The following is a 24,267-nucleotide window of genomic DNA, read 5'->3' on the forward strand; positions in this document are numbered from 1 at the left end:
CGTTGTCACCCTATTTTAGGGCTCAGTGCTCCCCCCATTAATGCTCCTTGAGGGGGGATCCCACATCCTGGCTCCATATCAAGCTGACTGCGCTCCCACTCAAGCAAGACCTGCTGTGCACCTGCCAAGCCTAAATCATCCAAAAATAAGGTATGTCCTTACTCCAAAGAAATGTATTTACAAATTCTGGGGTGTTTTTTCTGCTATTAACCCCTGTAAAAATGTAAAATTTGGGGGGAAACACATTTTAGTGAAATTTTTTTTTTCAACATATGCAAAAGTTGCGAAACCCCTGTGGGGTATTAAGGCTTACTTTACCCCATGTTACATCCCTCAAGGGGTCTAGTTTCCAAAATGGTATGCTATGTGGGGGGTATTTTGCTGTCCTGGCACCATAAGGGCTTCCTAAATGCGACACGTCCCCCCCATTTCAGCAAAGTTTACAAATGTGACTCCTTCTCTTCTGAGCATTGTGGCGCTCCTGCAGTGCACTTCACGTCCACTTATGGGGTACCTCCATACTCAGAAGAGATGGGGTTACTATTAACCCTTGCAAAAATGTGAAATTTGTGGGGAAACCCACTTTTACATATGCAAAAGTCGTGAAATCCCTGTGGGGTATTAAGGTTCACTTTACCCCTTGTTACGTTCCCCAAGGGGTCTAGTTTCCAAGTGTTTTTTTTGTTGTTGTCCTGGCACCATAGGGGCTTCCTAAATGCGGCATGCCCCCAGAGCAAAATTTGCTTCCAAAAAGCCAAATGTGACTCCTTCTCTTCTGAGACCTGTAGTGAGCCAGCAGAGCACTTTTCACTCCCATATGGGGTGTTTTCTGAATCGGGAGAAATTGGGCTTCAAATTTTGGGAGGTATTTTCTGCTTTAACCCTTTGTAAAAATGTAAAATCAATGCACTGCAGTGGCTTTTGCGGTGCCATAGGCCGCCGCCACCCGCTTCTCTCCCCCTGCCTGTCCGGGGGTCCACCTAGGGGTGCCTCCAGCTGTTGCAAAACTACTACTTCCAGCATGCTCGGACAGCCGTTGGCTGTCCGGGCATGCTGGGAGTTGTAGTTTTGCAACAGCTGGAGGGCCTCAACAGCTGGAGGGCCTACTGTAGGTATAGTATATTATACAGACCCCTGTCCATCCCAGAACCCTGACTCACCTTCCCAGTTGCTGCAGGGACCGTCCGGGGAGGGTGGTCCGGGCCATCCATCCTTCCTGTAGTGTCCGGCGGCATTCCGGGTGGAGGGTGAACCGGTCCGGGCTGTCCTTCTTCTCCGGGGGTCCTCTTCTCCACTCCGGGCAGGCTCCGGCCTAGTAACGCTGCATAGACGCCGCTGCGCAGCGACGCACCTGACGTCACGGCGTAGCGGACTCTATGCAGCGTACTAGGCCGGAGCCTGCCTGGAGTGGAGAAGAGGACCCCCGATGCGGTGGATCGGCAATCGCGGTGCGGTGGGGATGGTGCGGGGGGCGGGGCATTATCGGCAAGGTAATTGCCGATACCGATAATGCCCAAAATCGTGATTATCGGCCGATAATATCGGCCATACTGATAATCGGTCGATCCCTAGTATTAAGGTTCACTTTACCCCATGTTATGTTCCCGAAGGGGTCTAGTTTCCAAAATATAATGCCATGTGTGGGAGTTTTGCTGCGCCCGCCGAACACTTCACATAGACATATGAGGTAAGTGCTTACTCGAGAGAAATTGGGCTACAAATACCAGTAAAAATTTTCTCCTTTTATCCCTTGCAAAAATTCAAAAATTGGGTCTACAAGAAAAGTGTAAAAAATGAAGATTTTGAATTTTCATCTTCATTTTGCTGCTATTCCTGTGAAACACCTAAAGGGTTAAAACACTTACTGAATGTCATTTTAAATACTTCGGGGGTGTAGTTTTTATAGTGGGGTCATTTATGGGGTATTTCTAATATGAAGACCCTTCAAATCCACTTCAAAACTGAACTGGTCACTGAAAAAAAGTGAGTTTGAAAATTTTGTGAACAATTTGAAAATTGCTGCTGAACTTTGAAGCCCTCTGGTGTCTTCCAAAAGTAAAAACTCATCAATTTTATGATGCAAACATAAACTAGACATATTGTATATGTGATCCTCCCAAAAATGTATACTGAATATCCATTTTCCTTACAAGCAGAGAGCTTCAAAGTTAGAAAAATGCTAAAATTAAATTTTTTTCATCAAATTTGGGGATTTTTCACCATGAAAGGATATGTCACGAAAAAACAATCTCGGAATCAGAATGATAACTAAAAGCATTCCAGAGTTATTAATGTTTAAAGTGACAGTGTCAGAATTGCAAAAAACGCTCTGGTCCTAAGGTGTAAAATGGCCTTGTCCTTAAGGGGTTAAGGCCCTTCTTTGGAATTCTGACCACTGTCACTTTATGCATTAATAACTCTGGGATGCTTTTACCGATTATTCTGATTCCGAGATTGTTTTTTCGTGACATATTCTACTTTATGATAATGTGGTAAATTTTCATCGTTACTTGCATCCTTTCTTGGTGAAAAATCCCCAAATTTCATGAAAATTTAGCATTTTTCTAACTTTGAAACTCTCTGCTTGTAAGGAAAATGGATATTGCAAATAAATTATATACTGATTCACATATACAATATGTCTACTTTATATTTGCATCATGAAGTTGACATGTTTTTATTTTTGGAAGACATCAGAGGGCTTCAACGTTCAGCAGCAATTTTCCAATTTTCCACAAAATTTTCAAAATCGGAATTTTTCAGGGACCAGTTCAGTTTTGAAGTGGATTCGAGGGGTCTTTTTATTAGATATACCCCATAAATGACCCCATTATAAAAACTACACCCCCCAAAGTATTTAAAATGAAATTCAGAAAGTGTGTTAACCCTTTAGGCGTTTCAGGAATGTAAAATTACAGACTTCTGCATGCTTTATAAAGTAGGGAAACCTGCAAAATCGGCAGTATATTGTCAGCGCTGCTTCTCTCCCCTAGGCTATCGACACCGGCAATGGGGCAGCGGCACCGATAGCCAGGGGGAGAGAAGGGGCAGCGGCGCCGATAGCAGGGGGAGAAAAGCTGGCAGCGACGGCAGGTCTCTGCACATGCAAAAGCCGCTGCAGTTCATTGATTTAAAGCGCCCGCTTCAAATCATTGAACTGCAGCGGCTTATCGGCGTATAACACGCAGGTAGACTTTAGGCTAAAAATTTTAGCCTAAAAAATGCGTGTTATACGCCGATAAATACGGTAATTGGTTAACACACATTCTGAATGTCATTTTGAATACTTTGAGGGGTGCAGTTTTTATAATGGGGTCATTTATGGGGTATTTCTAATATGAAGACCCCTCAAATCCACTTCAAAACTGAACTGGTCCCTGAAAAATTCTGATTTTGAAAATTTTGTGAAAACTTGGAAAATTGCTGCTGAACTTTGAAGCCCTCTGGTGTCTTCTAAAAGTAAAAACATGTCAACTTTATGATGCAATTATAAAGTAGACATATTGTATGTGTGAATCAATATATAATTTGGAAAATCCATTTTCCTTACAAGAAGAGAGTTTCAAAGTTAGAAAAATGCTAAATTTTAAAAATTTTCATGAAATTTGGGGATTTTTTCTCCAAGAAAAGATGCAAGTAACGATGAAAATTTACCACTGTGTTAAAGGAGAATATGTCAAGAAAAAACTGTCTCAGAATCAGAATAATCGGTAAAAGCATCCCAGTTATTAATGCATAAAGTGATAGTGGTCAGAATTGCAAAAAAGGGCTGCGTCCTTAAGGTGAAAAAGGGCTCAGTCCTTAAGGGGTTAAAGAGGTACTCAGGTACTAAACAGCTTATCCCCTATCCACAGGAGATAGGGGATAAGTGTCCAATCACGAGGGTCTAACTGTTGGAACACCCCGAGATATCCTGCCAGGTGGTCCAGCTCTTCCCATGCACTGAGCGTGGGCACTGCTGTTTCGACCACCACATGAAACAGTGGTTGACACTCCCCCTTCATGTAACTTTATAGGAGAACCGAAGATACACGGGCACTCAGTGCATGGGGAGAGTCGGGGTGCTAGGCAGGAGATTGCAGGAGATCACAGGGATACCCGGCATTGGTAATCATAGCATTGTTTTCTGGCGAGCTGTATACACAGCTATCTGCTAACATAAAAGAAAACTTAGTAAAACATTCAAGTTTCAGGGATTTTTCTTTTAAATAGTAACATGAAAAAAATAAAAATATGTTGAAAATTATGTAGTTTTTGTTACTCTAGGAAATTTAGTTATGCTATCTGAAGGGTTAATGTTCTGTTTGAGCAATAGAAAGCTCCATATTCCCTGTGCACCCTTTTGAATAAGGGTCCTCACATATTGGAGTGTTACAGCTATAGTTTTTCCTTTGTGTTGCAACCTCAATACATCTTTAAGTCTTTTTCTTTCTCTGAATGATTTTGTAGGTGTTCATTTTCTCCCCCAGGCTTCTTTAGAACATGCTGTATCACCTATTCTATGTGCTCTGAGCTAATGTCTCCCCCTCATGCTCCAGCCAATGCAGTGTCACAAACAGGACAAGAATCAGAGACTACTTCATAATTCCTCTCCCTGCTCAAAGCATATAGATGCCGAGTGCCAAGAAAGCGATTTCCATGGCCAGTAGTGGGATAAAAGCAGGAACTCTTTATTTGTACAGCATTTAAGGACAAAAATGCAGTTGTGTTTCGGATGATGCAACATCCTCAGTTATGGCTCAACTAACATGATAAAAATTCCTACTTATATACAGCATTGTTAATGGTAACGTGCAGGTGACCTCACAGGTGCGTGGCTTGGTCGACTGTAATGGCCACATAGAAAGGAAAGATGCCCAGCACTTTCGGTGTGTGTAGAAAACAATTCTGGCTTTATTGAGACATTAGAGTAAAGTTTTAAAGTTAGTCATATTTAATGCATCCACATACACATTTATCTGGTGTCAGGATGCTATTGTGGTACTTGTGATGGTTTGCAGGAATCCTCCATCCTTTGTATACAAATTTATGCTGGGGATCGCCCTTAGCAACAGTTCACAAGAGCAGGACCTCCGCCCCAACAAAGGTGCACAACTGCACTTGGGGTTGAGTTTTCATGCTATAACCATGTTCATGCAAATATAAGCCGACATGTCTTTGCTTAAGGCTTATACTAATGCACCCTTTTATCTTGCTGGGTAGCATTAGGGTTTCACCTGTGAGGCCTGCTATAAATAAACCAACCAGGGTGGGGCTTGTAGCTTGTCTCCCCCCTCCCATTATATGTGTGCTTAGATTCACACTGGAGGTGACTGAGGAGCAATCTGCAAGTAGGGCCTATGGCTGCCGTATATCGGTTCCTGGTTTTATTTATCTGGCCAGGTAGGTTAGTTGATAGCACCCGCATCATTTGAGAAACCTTGCTGTGGTGTGCGGGCTCAAGTGTGTCCTTCATATAAGGATATACTGGCTAATGTCTCAATTTGACATCAGTTTTGAGGTATAGCTAATGTCATTGTTTACATTAACCACAGCTGTGAAACCATTTTGTGATCCATAGGTGCAGGTCCTCCACTCCAACGTAGGTGCACTACTGCACTTGGGGTTGAGCACCTTGTATCAACCTTAGATCACATCAATTTCTGTGATTCTTTATTGAAGATAGCATACATAGGAGTTCAGGACACGGTACAATAATCTCCAATGCGTTTCACACCATTTGAACTTAGTCATAGAGTACTCTAGAATACTCTGTCACTCTATGACTAAGCGCCAATGGCGTGAAACGCATTAGAGATTTTTATCATGTCCTGGACTACTGTGTATGCTATCTTCAATTTAGTCAGAATTTTTTTCTACACACACCAAAAGTACTGGACATCTTTCCTTTCTATTGTATCTATACTGAAGCCGTGGGCGTTGCCTGTTGGATGAGAATGGAGGTGTAACGCATAGTAATAATAATAGTACATATGTGTTGTGCATTAATGTGAATACATCCACTGAAAAACCTTCACCAGATCTGGTTTGTTCACTGCTACCACCACTCAAATTTGATCATGTTAACCCAATAAAACCAAGTTCAAATAACGCCTGTGTTGAGGTGGAGAAGTCAGACGGTGTTTTGATTGACACAGATGGGTCGGATTGCTCCATTGACTCTTCCTTTCTGACTGTGCATGAAACTTCTTTGTTGGAAACAGTTATATCACAAAATCATAATTCACATATTCACTCGATCACATCAGAATTTAATTCTCCTTTTTTAGGCTCCCCACGGGCAGCAATCTGCAAAAATATCATCCCTTGTCAATTTGGAAGCTCAACACCTCCAAATCACTCACTATTTTCCACCAAGTGTCATCTCCCCTCAGGAAGCCTATAAAAAAAGAAAAGAAAACCCAGGGGCTGCAGAGGAGTGAGAAATAGGAAAAAACATAGTACCTTGCCCGACACAGAAACAACAGGAACACAAAAAGTCACAAAAACACAAAATCTATCTGACTATATACTTTATTATCCGAAAATTTAATTCACCTTTTAGCTAAGGGATTGGCTTCTTGCCCAGCAGCTCGCCCCAGTGACTTCAAATTATTTTTAGATTTAAACCAGTTTGTAAGAAAACTTACACTTAGTCTGCACTTTTCCATCATAGATAAATTGAAACCTAACCAGGGCGTAAATGAAGAAGATGTAGTATAAAAGGTTTATAAGTTGTTCTATCCCTAATCTCCTTTACTTTGCCTATTGGCCCTGGGCTCTGGTGGGAAGGGTTTGGGGGTTCTTCACTGATTTGAGATGGAAAACCCCTTGTCGGTCACCCCCCTTTGTACTCAGGCTTATCCATTGCCCAGGGCTCTTACTATTCTGTCTCTTGGATCGTATCCATCATGGTAGAAGATCATTTTCTAGGGGGGCTGACTATTCCTCTCCTACACTCAGATCGCTGGTATGTATATCCAAGTATGGTGCATAGTGAGCTACGGCATCCATGTACAACGCATTAGTTCGAATAGCAGATTTAACTGAGGCAGCAATTATACACACTATTGCGATCCCCAGCTGAATTAGCCACTTTCATCGATGAGAAATATTGATCCCACGGGTCATTGATACCTGAGGTTTTCTTTAGTTCCACTGACAGGGCCTCTAACCTTCTTATAGCAACTGTCACTTTGCCAGTTGGTCCGGTATTGTCACGCTTCGGCAGGCTGGAGGTGGATCCTCTGTGTCAGAGAGGGATTGGCGTGGACCGTGTCGGTGGACCGGTTCTAAGTTGCTACTGGTTTTCACCAGAGCCCGCCGCAAAGCGGGATGGTCTTGCAGCGGCGGTAGCAACCAGGTCGTATCCACCGGCAACGGCTCAACCTCTCTGACTGCTGAGATAGGCATGGTACAAGGGATAAGGCAAGAGCAAGGTCGGACGTAGCAGAAGGTCAGGGCAGGCAGCAAGGATCGTAGTCAGGGGCAACGGCAGGAGGTCTGGAACACAGGCTAGGAACACTCAAGGAAAGGCTTTCTCTGGCACAAGGGCAACAAGATCCGGCGAGGGAGTGCAGGGGAAGTGAGGTATAAGTAGGGAGTGCACAGGTGATGACACTGATTAGGCCTGCTGCGCCAATCAGTGGCGCAGTGGCCCTTTAAATTGCAGAGACCCGGCGCGCGCGCGCCCTAAGGAGTGGGGCCGCGTGCACAGGGACAACACAGACGGGGAACGGGTCAGGTACGGGGGCCGAGATGCGCATCGCGAGCGGGCGCGTCCCGCATCGCGAATCGCATCCCGGCTGGGAGCAATATCGCAGCGCACCCGGTCAGCAGGTCTGACCGGAGCGCTGCGAATAAGAGAACGCTGCGAGCGCTTCGGGGAGGAGCGGGGACCCGGAGCGCTCGGCGTAACAGTACCCCCCCCCCCTTGGGTCTCCCCCTCTTCTTGGAGCCTGAGAACCTGAGGATAAGACTTTTGTCCAGGATGTTGTCCTCAGGTTCCCAAGATCTCTCCTCTGGGCACTTAACTACAAAGGGTCCAAGATAACGTGGTCCCAGATTAAAACTGGGGACACGGAAGCGGATATACTTGGTGGAGAGCCACACAAAAACAGGAGGAGTTCTTTTTTTTTCGGCAAGCTTCTTCACCCGGGATGAGGCTAGTATGAGGGATTTTAGAGTCTTTTTCCAGACGGTGGCGAAGCCCCGGGAAACCTCATCAACAGCGGGCACACAAGAAGGCGTGGGAGTAGGGAGGGAGGGAAGAGGGTAAAGCTTGGCACAGGGCAGAGTGTTAACAGGACGGGGGCTGTAAGGAGGAGACACAGCATAGTCCAGATAGGCCTTGGGGAGACCAGGTAAAGGAGGAGACACAGAGGTTTGACTGACGGGACTGGGAGCAGACGTGAGGCATTTTCTGTGGCAAGAAGCACCCCAGCTCTTGATCTCCCCGGTGGTCCAGACAAGGGTAGAGGAGTGGCGTTGGAGCCATGGCAGACCGAGGAGGACTTCAGAGGAGCATTTGGGCAAAATGAAAAGTTCAATTTTTTCGAGATGCAGTTCCATGCTCATGAGCAGGGGTTCTGTGCGGTAACGCACAGTGCAGTATAGAAGTAAATCTTTCTTTCTGCGGCGAGTCCTCTCTTCAGGGGTCAGGCGAGACCGATCCACTTGCATAGCCTCCTCGGCGGGAGGCACAGGGGTAGATTGCAAAGGATACTGTGAGAGAGGTGCTCCGAGCGGTGTGGCCCATGGCAGGGCCTTCCCAGGCAGGAGACCACGGCAGAGTCTAGAGTCCCCATCAAATTTGTCCGGCAGGGACAAGCGGGGGTTAGGAGCGGCCGGTCGCTGCGGAGGAGTTGCAGGAGCCGGCGGAGGAGATGGTTGTTGCTGTTGCAGCTGCTGTGTCTGTGACTGAAGTTGCTGTATCTGCGGCAGCAGCTGCTGTATCTGTGACTGAAGTTGCTGTGTCACGGTGGTCAAGTATGACAGCTGGTGATTTCGTTGGGTGATCATTAGGGATTGCTGGGCGATCACCGTGGAAATGTCGGCAAAACTTGACAGCGGCACCTCAGCGGAATCCATGGCCGGATCTACTGTCACGCTTCGGCAGGCTGGAGGTGGATCCTCTGTGTCAGAGAGGGATTGGCGTGGACCGTGTCGGTGGACCGGTTCTAAGATGCTACTGGTTTTCACCAGAGCCCGCCGCAAAGCGGGATGGTCTTGCAGCGGCGGTAGCAACCAGGTCGTATCCACCGGCAACGGCTCAACCTCTCTGACTGCTGAGATAGGCATGGTACAAGGGATAAGGCAAGAGCAAGGCCGGATATAGCAGAAGGTCAGGGCAGGCAGCAAGGATCGTAGTCAGGGGCAACGGCAGGAGGTCTGGAACACAGGCTAGGAACACTCAAGGAAAGGCTTTCTCTGGCACAAGGGCAACAAGATCCGGCGAGGGAGTGCAGGGGAAGTGAGGTATAAGTAGGGAGTGCACAGGTGATGACACTGATTAGGCCTGCTGCGCCAATCAGTGGCGCAGTGGCCCTTTAAATTGCAGAGACCCGGCGCGCGCGCGCCCTAAGGAGCGGGGCCGCGCGCACAGGGACAACACAGACGGGGAACGGGTCAGGTACGGGGGCTGAGATGCGAATCGCGAGCGGGCGCGTCCCGCATCGCGAATCGCATTCCGGCTGGGAGCAATATCGCAGCGCACCCGGTCAGCAGGTCTGACCGGAGCGCTGCGAATAAGAGAACGCTGCGAGCGCTTCGGGGAGGAGCGGGGACCCGGAGCGCTCTGCGTAACAGGTATTATCGGGAATGTACTGTATGTGATGTGCAGCAGGTCTCCCCAATCATCTTACACACCACATCCTTCTCTGCTAGCACCATGTCTAGAGCCATCCTGTTCTGGAAAGTCATAGTAGATGTGGACTCTAATTGGTCGGCCAGACCATGAAGGGCATCTCTGGTGTAATTGACAAACCTCTGTTGGTTATAGTAGATATAATTTATCCAGTCTACGTTTTTGTTGATGGTGACTAGGGGTGACAAGAATGACTCAAATCCTGCTTTTACCTGATCCCTTGCTTTAAATTCATCAGGGACTCCTCTCTCTTCTCGGTACCCCAATGTCATCAATATAAACATGTGGGTTAAAACTAACCCCTGAAGAGTCAGCTGACTTTTCCCTTCTACTGGGTACAGAGCTCTCTCTTTGGGATCCTTTTTCAATGGGGATGATGTTTAGTGACATTAGGATTTCGGCGAGGGCACATTCCCCAGTCCAGTTGCCCTCTAGTCTACTTCTGCTTTTCCGATCCCCACAAATCCAGTACACATCTCCCAATGAGTATTTTTGATTTTGTAATCTTGAACCTTCCAGGGAGCTATACTCAGTAACTGTAACCTACTGTGAAATTTCCCATTACCTGTTCTGCTTGCGTAGCAGGTATTTACCTTTATATAAAGTGACACCTTCACCTGGTCTAGGGGTTTTGGTAGTTAGAGGGTACTTTTGTTTCCACTTCTCGCATGCAGACTGGTCAGTGGTCTGATTAGTAAAAAGACTAATAAAGCATTCCTGACTACCTTCAGGGATTGTTAGAGGAACAGTACCTAGGTGGGGTCTAGCTCCTGCAAACACGTAACAGTTGGACCTGTTATGTTTATTGGCCGTATATTTCATCCGTTCTAGCCACAGATTTACTTAAGAGAAACTCGTCTCCATGGCCATGGTGTCTTCAAATGTAGGATCTGCAATAGCTATCATCTCTTTAAAGGTCTGGATATGGTGTTTTAATAGTTTTGCTACTGGTTTGATTGGATCCTTCAACTCATTCGAATTATACATGTCTTTTATGTGGCACTTTCCCCATGCTCCCCTGGACTCTCCCGACATGAGGTCCTCATTGATAGTGAAGCTTGTATCCATGTTGATCTTCTTTCCAGCTTCACTGAAGTGGGTGTTGTTAGAAGCACTTGGTATGGTCCCTAAAATCTGGGTTCCAATGTTCCCCTCACGTGCTTCTTTACAAGGACAAAGTCACCGGGCTGGAGATTATGACTGCTGGAGTCATTATCTAAATCTGGAATAGAAGAATATACTGCTGCATGTGTTACTTTCAGCTCATCGCATAGAGAAATCACATACTTCACTAAACTTTCAAAGTTGTTGTGGGTAGTAACATCCTAATCTGGGCACTCCTCCAAACAGTACTTCATAACCTACCCCCTAAACTCTAATGTCTAACCCTTATCCTAATCCTCTTACCGATAGTCTAACTCTAAACTCCCTAAGACCTAATGCCTAACTCTTATCCTTATCCTCTCACCCTAACCCCTAAACCTTTCTTAATTTTAATCCTAACCCAACACTAACTTTAACCCAAAAACTATTAACCTTAAAATAAACCCTAATTTTAGCACACACCCTAACCCATACCCTTAAACCTAATGTTAATAACCCTAACCCCTATTCCTCTAAGCCTTACCCATTAACTCTAACCCCAGCCCTAACTCCTAAGCCTATCTTAAACCCAACTTACCCTCTAAACACTAGTGATGAGCTGCATATGCCATATTAGAATTTGCGATATTTCGTGAATATATGGACGAATATTTGTCCAATGTTCATGAAATTCGCATGTTCGCTATGTTCATTCTCTTTTTTTTCCCTGCGAAAATTCATAATGAAATTTGCATAGTGCGAATGTGCGATTATATCTTTCACCTATAAGAAGGGAGGGATCAGTGTCCTCTGACTGGAAATGCCAATATATGTGAATATTTGCATATTCGCATATTCTCCCCCAAAAAATAAAAATAAACGAATATTCGGCATTACAAATATAAATCACTATGTTCTAAATATTCGCGAAATCGCGCAGAGCTGTTATATGCAGTAACAATTTGCATTTCGAATATTCGAGCTCAAAACTACTAAACACTTCACCTTAACCCCTAACCCTCTAATCCTAACAACTAACCTCTCTAACCCTAACCGTATCCTAACCCCAATCCTATCCTCTAAACCTAACCTCAATCTAAACCCCCACCCAAACCCCTAAACCTGACTAATTTCTAACCCCAACAGTACTAACCCTCACCTTAAACCCAACATACTAACCTTAGCTCCAGGGGCGTAGAAACCCCCACAAATCTGGGGGGGGGGGGGATAGCATTGTAATTGGGTGTGGTTTTGCAAAAGGCGGAGCCATAAAAAGGGGAGGGACCAAAATGGACGGAACCACTTAATTTTGCATGACAATACAGGCTCCTCATCACAGGTACATTCAGGGAGCAGTGAATTCAAGAGATAGGGATTTGTCAGGACTGTGGGAGGTAGGCTGTGTGTGTGAGGTCAGGACGAGGGGTTAGTGTAGTCACCATTAACACCTTGACGAAACAGGATGTACGCCGTGGTAGCAGTCTGGGTGTATGAAGTGTGTTTACTTGCTGAACGCTCTTCATTTACTGCTAATGCTGGACATCAGCAATTATGTCCCTTCCCTAATAAAAGTGTAAACAAAAATAAATATATATATATATATAAACATAATATAAACATATTTGGTATCGACGAATGTGGAAATGTCCGAACTATTAAAATATGACATTAACCTGTTCAGGACGCCGGGCGTATCCATACACCCTGCATCCCGAGTCCTTAAGGACTGAGGGCGTATGGATACGCCCGTGGGAATTCTGGTCCCCGCCGCTAGCCGGTTTAGGACTGGATCGGGATGCCTGCTGAAATCATTCAGCAGGCACCCCGGAACATCGCCCAGGGGGGTCCTGAGATCCCCCCATGTCGGCGATCGCAGAAAATCGCATTTCAATTCAGACATGCGATTTTCTGCTATTCAGGGCTCTGGTGACCCGATCACCCGGAAAATAGCGATGATCGGAGCTGTCAGGGACAGCCCCGATCATCTTGAGGGCTAGGAGTGAGGTCGCAGAGCTGCGATCTCCTCCTATCCCCTGCCATTGGCCAGAACTGATTCTGACCAATGGCAGAGCAGGACAGTGGGTTGCCAAGGCAACCCCCCCGTTCTGACCACCCCTGGATGTCTAGGGGATCGTGGGAAGAAGATGGAGGCCGGTACCTGCAGGAGAAGATGCCTGGGGACCCCGGATCTTCGCTGGAGACTGCTGGATACTGGACCAGGTAGGGAAGCAACGGGGGGGAATTGAAAGTGAAATTAAAACAATCTTTACTGTGGCAACCATTAGGAAGGCCAAACTGCAACTCCCAGCATGCCCAGACAGCCAAAGCCTGTCTGGGCATGCTGGGAGTTGTAGTTTTGCAACATCTGGAGCCCTCCAGATGTTGCAAAACTACAACTCTCAACATGCCCAGACAGCCCAGGCATGTAGCCCTCCAGATGTTGCCAAACTACAACTCTCAACATGCCCAGACAACCCAGGCGTGCTAGGAGTTGTAGTTCTGTAACATCTGTCCATTCAGATTTAACAATTTTCATGAATTTTTTGAAAATTGTTGCTCTACTTTGAAGCCCTCTAATTTTTTCAAAAAGCAAAATTATGTTCATTTCATGATGCCAACATAAAGTGGACATATTGTATTTGCGAATAAAAATAAAATTTATTGTGAAAAATGCAAAATTTTCATGAAATTTTGGGATTTTTCACCAAAAAAGGATGCAAGTAACGGCGAAAATTTAGCACCAAAATAAAGTGGAATATGTCACGAAAAAACTACCTCAGAATCAGAATATGCGGTAAAAGTGTTTTCGCGTTATTAATTCGTAAAGTGACGGTGGTCAGAATTGCGAAAAAGGGCTCAGCCCTTAAGGTTAAAAAGGGCTGCGTCCTTAAGGGGTTAATAAAACTGCATGGTGAATGGTGAAAACTTAAAGGGGTATTCCAGGCAAAAACTTTTTTATATACCGGATTTATCGGCGTATAACACGCACTTTTTAGGCTAAAATTTTTAGCCTAAAGTCTATGTGCGTGTTATACACCGATAAGCCGCTGCAGTTCAATGATTCAAAGCGGGCGCTTTAAATCAATGAACTGCAGCGGCTTTGCAGGTGCAGAGACAGCCAGCGCTGCCGGCTTCTCTGCCCCTGCCTTCCCTGGGGTCTAGAGCCCTGCTGCCGGCCCTTCTCTCCCCCTGGCTATCGGCGCCGCTGCCCGTTCTCTCCCCCTGACTATCGATGCCGGCGCCGATAGCCAGGGGGAGAGAAGCGGCGCCGGCAATGGGGCAGCGGCACCGACAGCCAGGGGGAGAGAAGGGGCAGCGGCACCCATTGCCGGCGCCGCTGCCCCGTTGACTCCCGCCATCCCCGGTTGCATAAATTACCTGTTGCCGGGGTCGGGTCCGCGCTGCTTCAGGCCTCCGGTGTGCGTCCCCTGCGTCGTTGCTATGCGCTGCACGGTGCGGCGCATGGCGTCAGTGCGTCGCGCCGTGCAGTGCATAGCAACGACGCAGGGGACGCACACCGGAAGCCTGAAGCAGCGCGGACCCGACCCCGGCAACAGGTAATTATGCAACCGGGGATGGGGGGAGGCAACAGGACATCGGCGCCAGCAATGAGTGCCGCTGCCCCTTCTCTCCCCCTGGCTGTCGGCGCAGCTGCCCCATTGCCGGCGCCGCTCCTCCCCCCCCCCTGCTGTCGGCGCCGGCAATGGGGCGCCGGCACAGATAGTCAGGGGGAGAGAACGGGAAGCGGCGCAGATAGCCAGCGGGAGAGAAGCGGCGGCAGCAGGGCTCTAGACCCCAGGAAAGGCAGGGGGAGAGAAGCGGGCAGCGACGGCCTCTCTCCCCCTGCCTTTCCTGGGGGTGTATCGGGGTATACACGCGCACACACACGCACCCTCATTTTACCATGGATATTTGGGTAAAAAACTTTTTTTACCCAAATATCCTTGGTAAAATGAGGGTGCGTGTTATAGGCCGGTGCGTGGTATACCCCGATAAATACGGTATATCAACTGGCTCAAGAAAGTTAAACAGATTTGTAAATTACTTCTATAAAAAATCTTAATCCTTCCAATAGTTATTAGCTACTGAAGTTTTCTGTCTAACTGCTCTATGATGATGTTACGTCCCGGGAACTGTGCATGATGGAGGAAAATTTCCCCATAGGAACTGCACAGCTCCCGGGACGTGAGTCATCATTGAGCAATTAGACAGAAAACAACAACTCAACTTCAGAAGCTAATAACTATTGGAAGGATTAAGATTTTTTAATAGAAGTAATTTACAAATCTGTTTAACTTTGTGGAGCCAGTTGATACCGTATTTATCGGCGTATAACACACACTTTTTAGGCTAAAATTTTTAGCCTAAAGTCTATGTGCGTGTTATACGCCGATACACCCCCAGGAAAGGCAGGGGGGGGGAGAGGCCGTCGCTGCCCGCTTCTCTCCCCCTGCCTTTCCTGGGGCCTAGAGCCCTGCTGCCGGCCCTTCTCTCCCCCTGGCTATCGGCGCCGCTGCCCGTTCTGTCCCCCTGACTATCGGTGCCGGCGCCCCATTGCCGGCGCCGATAGCCAGGGGGAGAGAAGCGGCGCCGACAGCCAGGGGGAGAGAAGGGGCAGCGGCATCCATTGCCGGCGCCCCGTTGCCTCCCCCCATCCCCGGTGGCATAATTACCTGGGTCGGGTCCGCGCTGCTCCAGGCCTCCGGCGTGCGTCCCCGGCGTCGTTGCTATGCGCTGCACGGCGCGGCGCATGACGTCAGTGCGCCGCGCCGTGCATAGCAACGTCGCAGGGGACACGCGCCGGAGGCCTGCAGCAGCGAGGACCCGACCCAGGTAATTATGCCACCGGGGATGGGGGGAGGCAACGGGGCAGCGCTGCTTCTCTCCCCCTGGCTATCGGCGCCGGCACCGATAGTCTGGGGGACAGAACGGGCAGTGGCGCCGATAGGCAGGGGGAGAGAAGGGCCGGCAGCAGGGCTCTAGACCCCAGGAAAGGCAGGGGGAGAGAAGCGGGCAGCGACGGCCTCTCTCCCCCTGCCTTTCCTGGGGGTATATCGGGGTATACACGCGCACACACGCACCCTCATTTTACCATGGATATTTGGGCAAAAATTTTTTTTTACCCAAATATCCTTGGTAAAATGAGGGTGCGTGTTATAGGCCGGTGTGTGGTATACCCCGATAAATACGGTATATAAAAAACAGTTTTTGCCTGAAATACCCCTTTAAAAAACAAAATACCTAAGTCCAGAACTGCTGATTTTTTGTCATTTTATATAAAAGAAAAAACATTTTTTTATTAAAAGTGATCAAAGGGTACCATCAAAACAAAAATGATACCGATAAAAACTACAGACCAAATAAGTCCCATAAAGGAGGACAATTTTAAGCATTAAAACCAGTATACAAGGAGGAATAAAATCATCATACCATTACTGACCAAATCTTGAATACTGAGACCCATATTAACAATATCTGTATACATGGAACAAATTATACCAGCACACAAAGACTGGATAATACCACCATACAGAGTAAAAACCACTATAAACAGACCAACGATACCAATAATATCACAATATAAACAATACCCGGACCAAATAATACTGCCTCATCAGGAACACAATTTACCTCACACAGTGACTGACTAATGCATCATACTGTTACTGAATAAAACCACTGTATACAGACCTGTAGCTCCCTGTACAGTGACTATAAAGAAGTAGATACCAGCTGTACACAGAATCAGTAGAAGCAGTAGAAGACAGCACTAGATAAATCCATTGTCCCCGTAGTCATCCAGATAGCCAATACGGATACCAAACATGCAAGAAAGTCCAAGACCACAGCACCAAAAATGGAAAAGAAATATCATTTATTGGTTCCTCAAAAAAAAGCTTTTGCTTTAAACTACTGCTCTTTTGCACATATCAGTTTATAACTATTGGTGCTGTGCTCTTGGTCTTTGTTGCCGGACCTGTATACCATATAAGTGATTGCATTCAGGACCATATAAAAAGGTAGATACCAGCTGTACACAGGATCTATATACCATATAGGTGATTATAGCTACATCTAGGGACTCACATGTAACATCATTTCTGATCAGCGATGTCCTCTTTCCTTTTCTTCTGGATCAGACCGACATGTCAACTTCTTCCAGCCAAAAACCGTCTCTTTAGTATCTGCAGGAAAAACATGTTTGATTTTGCATTTTTTCCAGAGCACTGCCTTCTCATAATAAGGATAGTAGGTCCCCCATTAAGTAGGCCTATCCCCCAACATAGACCCCCCCAGTAGATAAATACGTCAGAAAGAAGGAAGGTTGTTAGCTAGCTATATAGGTAGGTAGGCAGGTAAGTAGGTAGCTACACAGGTAGGTTGGTAGCTAGGATGGTTGTTAGATAGGTAGGTAGGTGGATAGCTTGTTAGGGGTCTAGGTAGATTGTTAGCTAGCTAAGTAGAGAGCCATATAGGTAGGTAGTTAGGTTGCTAGGTAGGTAGCAAGGTTGGTTGTTAGCAACATAGGTGGGTAGCTAGTTAGGTGGCCAGGTAGGCAACTAGCTAGGTAGGTTGTTAGCTACCAAGGTAGATAGCCAGGTAGTTAGGTTGCTAGGTAGATGGATAGCTAGGTAGGTATTCAGGTTGCTAGATAGCCAGGTAGATAGGCAGACAGCTAGCTTGCTACATAGGTAGCCAGGTAGTTATATAGCCAGTGCAGTAGGTAACCGGGTAGGTTGTTAGCTAGCTTGGTAGGTAGGTAGGTATTAACACTTATCAGGTTAAAATGGTGGGTCTCCCTGAACATTAATAATATAGACACTGATTTGAATAGGGACCTTCCAAACGATAAAATATACATTTTATTACGTTCCAATAAAATATCGACTAACACTACAAAAGTGTACAGGCCGCCACCGGTCACCTATGGATTAGCACACATTTATCTTATTGCACTTGAGTATATGTAGTCTCTCAGGATAAACTCCATATAAAATGCAAAAACAGTGTATAAAAAACACACAAGATATATACACAAAAAAATTCAAACAGGAGGTATGGTCCAGGTTTATCTTCTGTTCTCAGTCAAAGTTGAGATTGTTACATGACATAAATTCCCTTATGTATCAATATGTTCTCATTTATTCCACTGTTCACATGTAACTTTTTATTCACTGTATCGGACTACATTCATTCTAGGCATGGTAACTAGCATTCACGTGAAGCAGTTATTTCTTCATGCCACTGTTCACACATATGTACGTTGTTTAGTTTGTGGATATTCTATTGGAAACAAACAACAATCCTTAGTCACTGTGGTTAGTCCAATCTGTTAGCAGTCACCATGTTAGTTACCATAAAAGAGCAACTGAAATACTGGAATATCGGACCAACCACAGTGACTAAGGAGAGCGTACTTGTTTGTTTGCAATAAAATATCCACGGACTAAAAAACGTACATGTGTGTGAACAGTGGCATGGAGAAAAAAACTGCTATATGTGAATGCTAGTTACCATCCCTAGAATGAATGTAGTCAGATACAGTGAATAAACAGACTTACATGTGAACATTGGAATAAATGAGAACATATTGATACATAAAAGGAATTTATGTCATGTAACAAAACCAAAAAAACTCAGCTTTGACCGATAGCGAGAACAGAATAGAAGGTAAACCTGGACCATACCTCCTGTTGGAATTCATTGTGTATACATCTTGTCTGTTTATATACACTGTTCTTGCACTTTATATGGAGTTTATTCTGAGAGACTACGTATACTCAAGTGCAATATAATAAATGTGTGGTAAACCATAGGTGACAGCCTGTTTATTTTGTAGTGTAAGTCAATATTTAACCCATGGCGGGCCCAGCATCATAGTGAAGCCGGGACCCGCCGCTAATGGCGCGCAACGCCGATCGCGGCGCCGCGCGCTATTAACCCTTTAGCCGCAAGCTCAGAGCTGAGCCGCGCGGCTAAAAGTGAAAGTAAAAGCTGTCGGTTAACTCAGTGGGCTGTTTGGGATAGCCGCGGCGAAATCGCGGCATCCCGAACAGCTTATAGGACAGCGGGAGGGCCCCTACCTGCCTCCTTGCTGTCCGATCGCCGAATGACTGCTCATTGCCTGAGATCCAGGCATGAGCAGTCAAGCGGCAGAATCATCGATCACTGGTTTCCTATGAGAAACCAGTGATCAATGATAAAGATCAGTGTGTGCAGTGTTATAGGTCTCTATGGGAGCTATAACACTGCAAAAAAAAATTAAAAAAAAAGTGAATGAATATCATTTAACCCCTCCTCTATTAAAAGTTTGAATCACCCCCCTTTTCCCATAAAAAAAAAACACAGTGTAAATAAAAATAAACATATATGGTATCAACGCGTGCGGAAATGTCCGAATTATAAAATATATCATTAATTAAACCGCTCGGTCAATGGCGTACGCGCAAAAAAATTCCAAAGTACAAAATAAGTCCTATCAATGCAAAAATAGTACCGTTAAAAACTTCAGATCACGGCACAAAAAATGAGCCCTCATATCACCCCGTACACGGAAAAATAAAAAAGTTATAGGGGTCAGAAGATGACAAATTTAAACGTATTATTTTTCCTGCATGTAGTTATGATTTTTTCCAGAAGTACGACAAAACAAACCTAGATAAGTAGGGTATCATTTTAATCGTATGGACCTACAGAATAAAGATAAGGTGTCATTTTTACCGAAAAATGTACTACGTAGAAACGGAAGCCCACAAAAGTTACAAAACTGAGTTTTTTTTCAATTTTGTCGCACAATGATTTTTTTCTCCGTTTCACCGTAGATTTTTGGGCAAAATGAATGACGTCATTACAAAGTAGAATTGCTGGCGCAAAAAATAAGCAATCATATGGATTTTTAGGTGCAAAATTGAAAGAGTTATGATTTTTTTAAAGGCAAGGACCAAAAAACGAAAATGCAAAAATGGAAAACCCCCCGGTCCTTAAGGGGTTAATTAGAACTTAATAAAAAGTATATTTTATCATATGGAAGGTCCCTATTCAAATCAGCGTCTATAAAATAGGTAGTTTTTTTTTTTTACCTAGCTAGGTCAGTTGGTAGCTAGGTGGATTGGTAGTTGGTAGCTAGGTAGATAGTATATAGGCAAAGTTAGATAGTTAGGTAGATAACCAAGTAGGTAGGTAGCTAGGTTGCTATCCAGGTAGGTAGTCGGGTAGTTAGGTAAATAGCCAGGTAGCTTGGTAGGTAGACAGGTAGCCAGTTAGTTTTAAATATATCCAGGTAAGTTGGAAGCTAGGTAGGTAGCCAGTATCAACTCTAAAGGATTCAACTGCACCACTGCTTACATGAGTCTCCCGTACTTAATAATCAAAAATAGAACACTTTGGGGACCTTAAAACGTCACGTTTATTATAAAATATTAAAACTATAGCACCTCTACAACATTCTATAAAAACTCTGAATGTGATGGCCGCTGCCAGCTACCGCTCGTACCCGCTTGTTACTGGTCCTGCAATGCGGCTTTTGGTCACAATACACAGTGTTACTTCACACTTACTCTATTGGACCATTTTCACATAGAAGCTAATATGCAATTACTTCTGTGAATGTATATTACTGCTTTTTATATTGCAGTCCAATTATATGTGAGCTAATGTCCTTTGTATGTTTAGTTCACAAATAGAGCAACTGATGGAGTGCACTTCATACAATCATAGATGCATACAGGGAGATTTATCACAACCTGTCCTGAGGAAAAGTTGCTGAGTTGATCAAAGCAACCAATCAGATCGCTTCTTTCATTTTGCAGAGGGCTTTTTTAAATAATGAAAGAAGTGATCTGATTGGTTGCTATGGGCAACTTAGAAACTTTTCCTCTGGACAGGTTTTGATAAATCTCCCCCATAGTCTCTAGTGTTATTCAAAGTGTGTATATAATTACACAAAGTCCTGTATATTACATCGGGTCCCTATATTAGCACCAGGTAATGTATTCATTGTTCACTTTATTGCAAATGTCCCAACACTGCGCTATTACACTAGTGCCCATCGCTGGTCAACGTGATCCCTGATGAATTGAAGCGGGTGAAACAGGTAGGATCCCAAATACTTGAAACCAGCTACCAGTACCTAGGAAACAGCTAAGTGCAATTACATAGTGTTATACAAGCTGCAGCCAATGCAAAACAAAAGGAAGCTGTGTATATATGTAGATTAGGAAATGGAGTGATGGGCACTAGTGTAATAGCGCAGTGTTGGGACATTTGCAATAAAGTGAACAGTGAAAACATTACCTGGTGCTAATATAGGGACCCGATGTAATACACAGGACTTTGTGCAATTATACAAGCAGGGTCCTGACATCAAGGCAAAGTTATGCACCTTATGTTTATGAAGGCGCAGTTTGCACAAAATGTGAAACAGTAACACCTAATTATATATCCACTTTGAATAACAATAGAGACTATGGCCGACATTTAGCATTGTCTTTAGACTGATTTTGAGTTGCAATGCACTGGTTTTGGTAATACGCATGATATGGAAGAGTTTTATGAACTTCGCCTTTTTGTGAAAATGCACAAAAAAAGGCGCAAAGCCACTGAAAAGTATCTAAAACTACACCAGCCCAGACTTAGCTTAGATTTTTGGTGTTTGTGAAGAGAGAAATTTCAGAAAATGGGACCTGCACTAAATCTATCAAATTTTCGGTGACCATTTAATAAATTTGGTTCTCCTACACATTACCACCACACGAAAAAACATAAGGTGAAGAAAAATGCTTTACTTACACATACAATGATAAATGCCGGCCTATGTATCTATGATTGTATGAATGGCACTCCATAAGTTGCTCTATTTGTGAACTAAACATGGAAAGGACATTGGCCGGCATTTATCATTGTAGGTGTAAGTGAAGCATTTTTGTACACTTTTTTTTTGTGTGCTGGTAATGTGTAGGAGCACCACATTTATTAAATGGTCACAGAGTCTCTTCACATACATCAAAAAGTTAAGCTAAGTCTAAGAGTCTTTTCAGTGGCTTTGCGCTTTTTTAGCGCCTTTTCACAAAAAGGCGCAGTTGATAAAACCCTTCCATATCATGTGTATTGCAACTCAAAATCAGCAGAAATGTGTAAACTAAAAGGCACAAAAAAGGCGCAAATAAACCCTGCTTGAGCCTTTTTTAGACACAAAAAACAGTCTAAAGACTACGATAAATGTCGGCCATTAACTCACGTATAATTGGACTGCAAAATAAAAAGCAGTAATATACATTCACAGAAGTAATTGCATATTAGCGTGTATGTGAAAATGGTCCAATAGAGTAAGTGTGAAGTAACACTGTGTATTGTGACCAAAAGACGCATTGCAGGACCAGTAACAAGCGGGTATGAGCGGTAGCTGGCGGCGGCCATCACATTAAGAGTTTTTATGGAATGTTGTAGAGGTGCTATAGTTTTAATAGTTTAAAATAAAAGTGAAGTTTTAAGGTCCCCAAAGTGTTCTATTTTTGATTAGATAGCCAGTATGGTAGGTAAGTAGCCAGGCAGATAGATAAATAACACCCCCTCCACCGCCATATAGTGGGTTTTGTATGCTTGTAGTGAGTGTGCATATAGTGGGTGTTGTATGCTTGTAGTGAGTGTGCATACAGTGGGTGTTGTATGCTTGTAGTGAGTGTGCATACAGTGGGTGTTGTATGCTTGTAGTGAGTGTGCATATAGTGGGTGTTGTATGGTTGTAGTGAGTCTGCATACAGTGGGTGTTGTGTGCTTGTAGTGAGTGTGCATATAGTGGGTGTATGCTTGTAGTGAGTGTGCATATAGTGGGTGTTGTATGCTTGTAGTGAGTGTGCATATAGTGGGTGTTGTATGCTTGTAGTGAGTGTGCATATAGTGGGTGTATGCTTGTAATGAGTGTGCATATAGTGGGTGTTGTATGCTTGTAGTGAGTGTACATATAGTGGGTGTTGTGTGCTTGTAGTGAGTGTGCATATAGTGGGTGTTGTGTGCTTGTAGTGAGTGTGCATATAGTGGGTGTTGTGTGCTTGTAGTGAGTGTGCATATAGTGGGTGTTGTGTGCTTGTAGTGAGTGTGCATATAGTGGGTGTTGTATGCTTGTAGTGAGTGTGCATATAGTGGGTGTTGTGTGCTTGTACTGAGTCTGCATATAGTGGGTGTATGCTTGTAGTGAGTGTGCATATAGTGGATGTATGCTTGTAGTGAGTGTGCATATAGTGGATGTATGCTTGTAGTGAGTGTGCATATAGTGGATGTATGCTTGTAGTGAGTGTGCATATAGTGGGTGTATGCTTGCAGTGAGTGTGCATATAGTGGTGTTGTATACTTGTAGTGAGTGTGCATATAGGGGGTGTTGTATGCTTGTAGTGAGTGTGCATATAGTGGGTGTTGTATGCTTGTAGTGAGTGTGCATATAGTGGGTGTATGCTTGTAGTGAGTGTGCATATAGTGGGTGTATGCTTGTAGTGAGTGTGCATATAGTGGGTGTATGCTTGTAGTGAGTGTGCATATAGTGGGTGTATGCTTGTAGTGAGTGTGCATACATAGTGGGAGTATGCTTGTAGTGAGTGTGCATATAGTGTGAGTATGCTTGTAGTGAGTGTGCATCCCCCTTCCCCACCCCAGAGCACAAGAAAAATAGCATAAAAACCTCACCTAGTCCCACGCAGCGATCTCCAGAAGGGCCGGGCCGCGTTCTCTCTTCTCCGCAGTGCAGGCGCTGATAAGTGACGTCATCAGCGCCTGCGTCGGGGCAGAGGTCACGGCCGTCTTTGAACTGTGTGCGCAGTTGCGCACGCAGTCGAAAGAGGCTCCGGCGGTGAGTGACCGGCTACGGCTGCCACCCTGGGTGAAATCGACCCAGAGAGCATATAATATAACATAGTCTGCGGGCAGAACTGCGGGGGATTCCCCCATGATCAGTAGCTGCGATCTCTGAGTGAGTGCCATTTTTTTCTCTATTCATAGACTGAACAGTATCTTGCATACAAACAGCGCACCATCCTACCGTAAATATAACAAGATTGTGAGAGCCATCTCATACCTCCCCCAGATAAGTTTGCAGTAGTGTCAATGGGAAGTTCCGACTGCTTTTGACTTTGTTGACATGTTAGTAGGGCTGCGTCTGCCGGCCCATACATCATCCAGATTTGGGGTTAGGGCTTGAGTTAGGGTTTATGCTAGGGCTAGAGTTAGTATTAGGGCTAAGGTTAGGAATAGTAGTGTTACGGGTAAGCATGGGCGTAGGAACTGGGGGGGGGGACACATCACCCCCACCCCCCAAAAAATCATGCCGGGGGACTGATTATAGGAGAATCCCC

General features: G+C 45.0%; 1 protein-coding gene across 1 annotated transcript in view; it reads right to left on the reverse strand.

Moving 5' to 3' along the window:
• The window catches only part of FSTL4 (follistatin like 4), a 1,659,076-nt gene extending 1,635,338 nt beyond the window's left edge, over positions 1-23,738 (reverse strand). Inside the window, exons 1-2 of the mRNA XM_056516583.1 lie at positions 23,603-23,738; positions 17,015-17,112 (exon numbers count right to left, since the gene is read on the reverse strand). The gene's annotated coding sequence lies outside the window, so the exon portion shown is untranslated. The remainder of the gene's footprint in view (positions 1-17,014; positions 17,113-23,602) is intronic.
• Between the last annotated feature and the right edge of the window lie 529 nt (positions 23,739-24,267).

This window comes from Hyla sarda, chromosome 4, assembly GCF_029499605.1.
Source record: "Hyla sarda isolate aHylSar1 chromosome 4, aHylSar1.hap1, whole genome shotgun sequence".
In the NCBI taxonomy this organism is placed as follows: Eukaryota; Metazoa; Chordata; class Amphibia; order Anura; family Hylidae; genus Hyla; species Hyla sarda.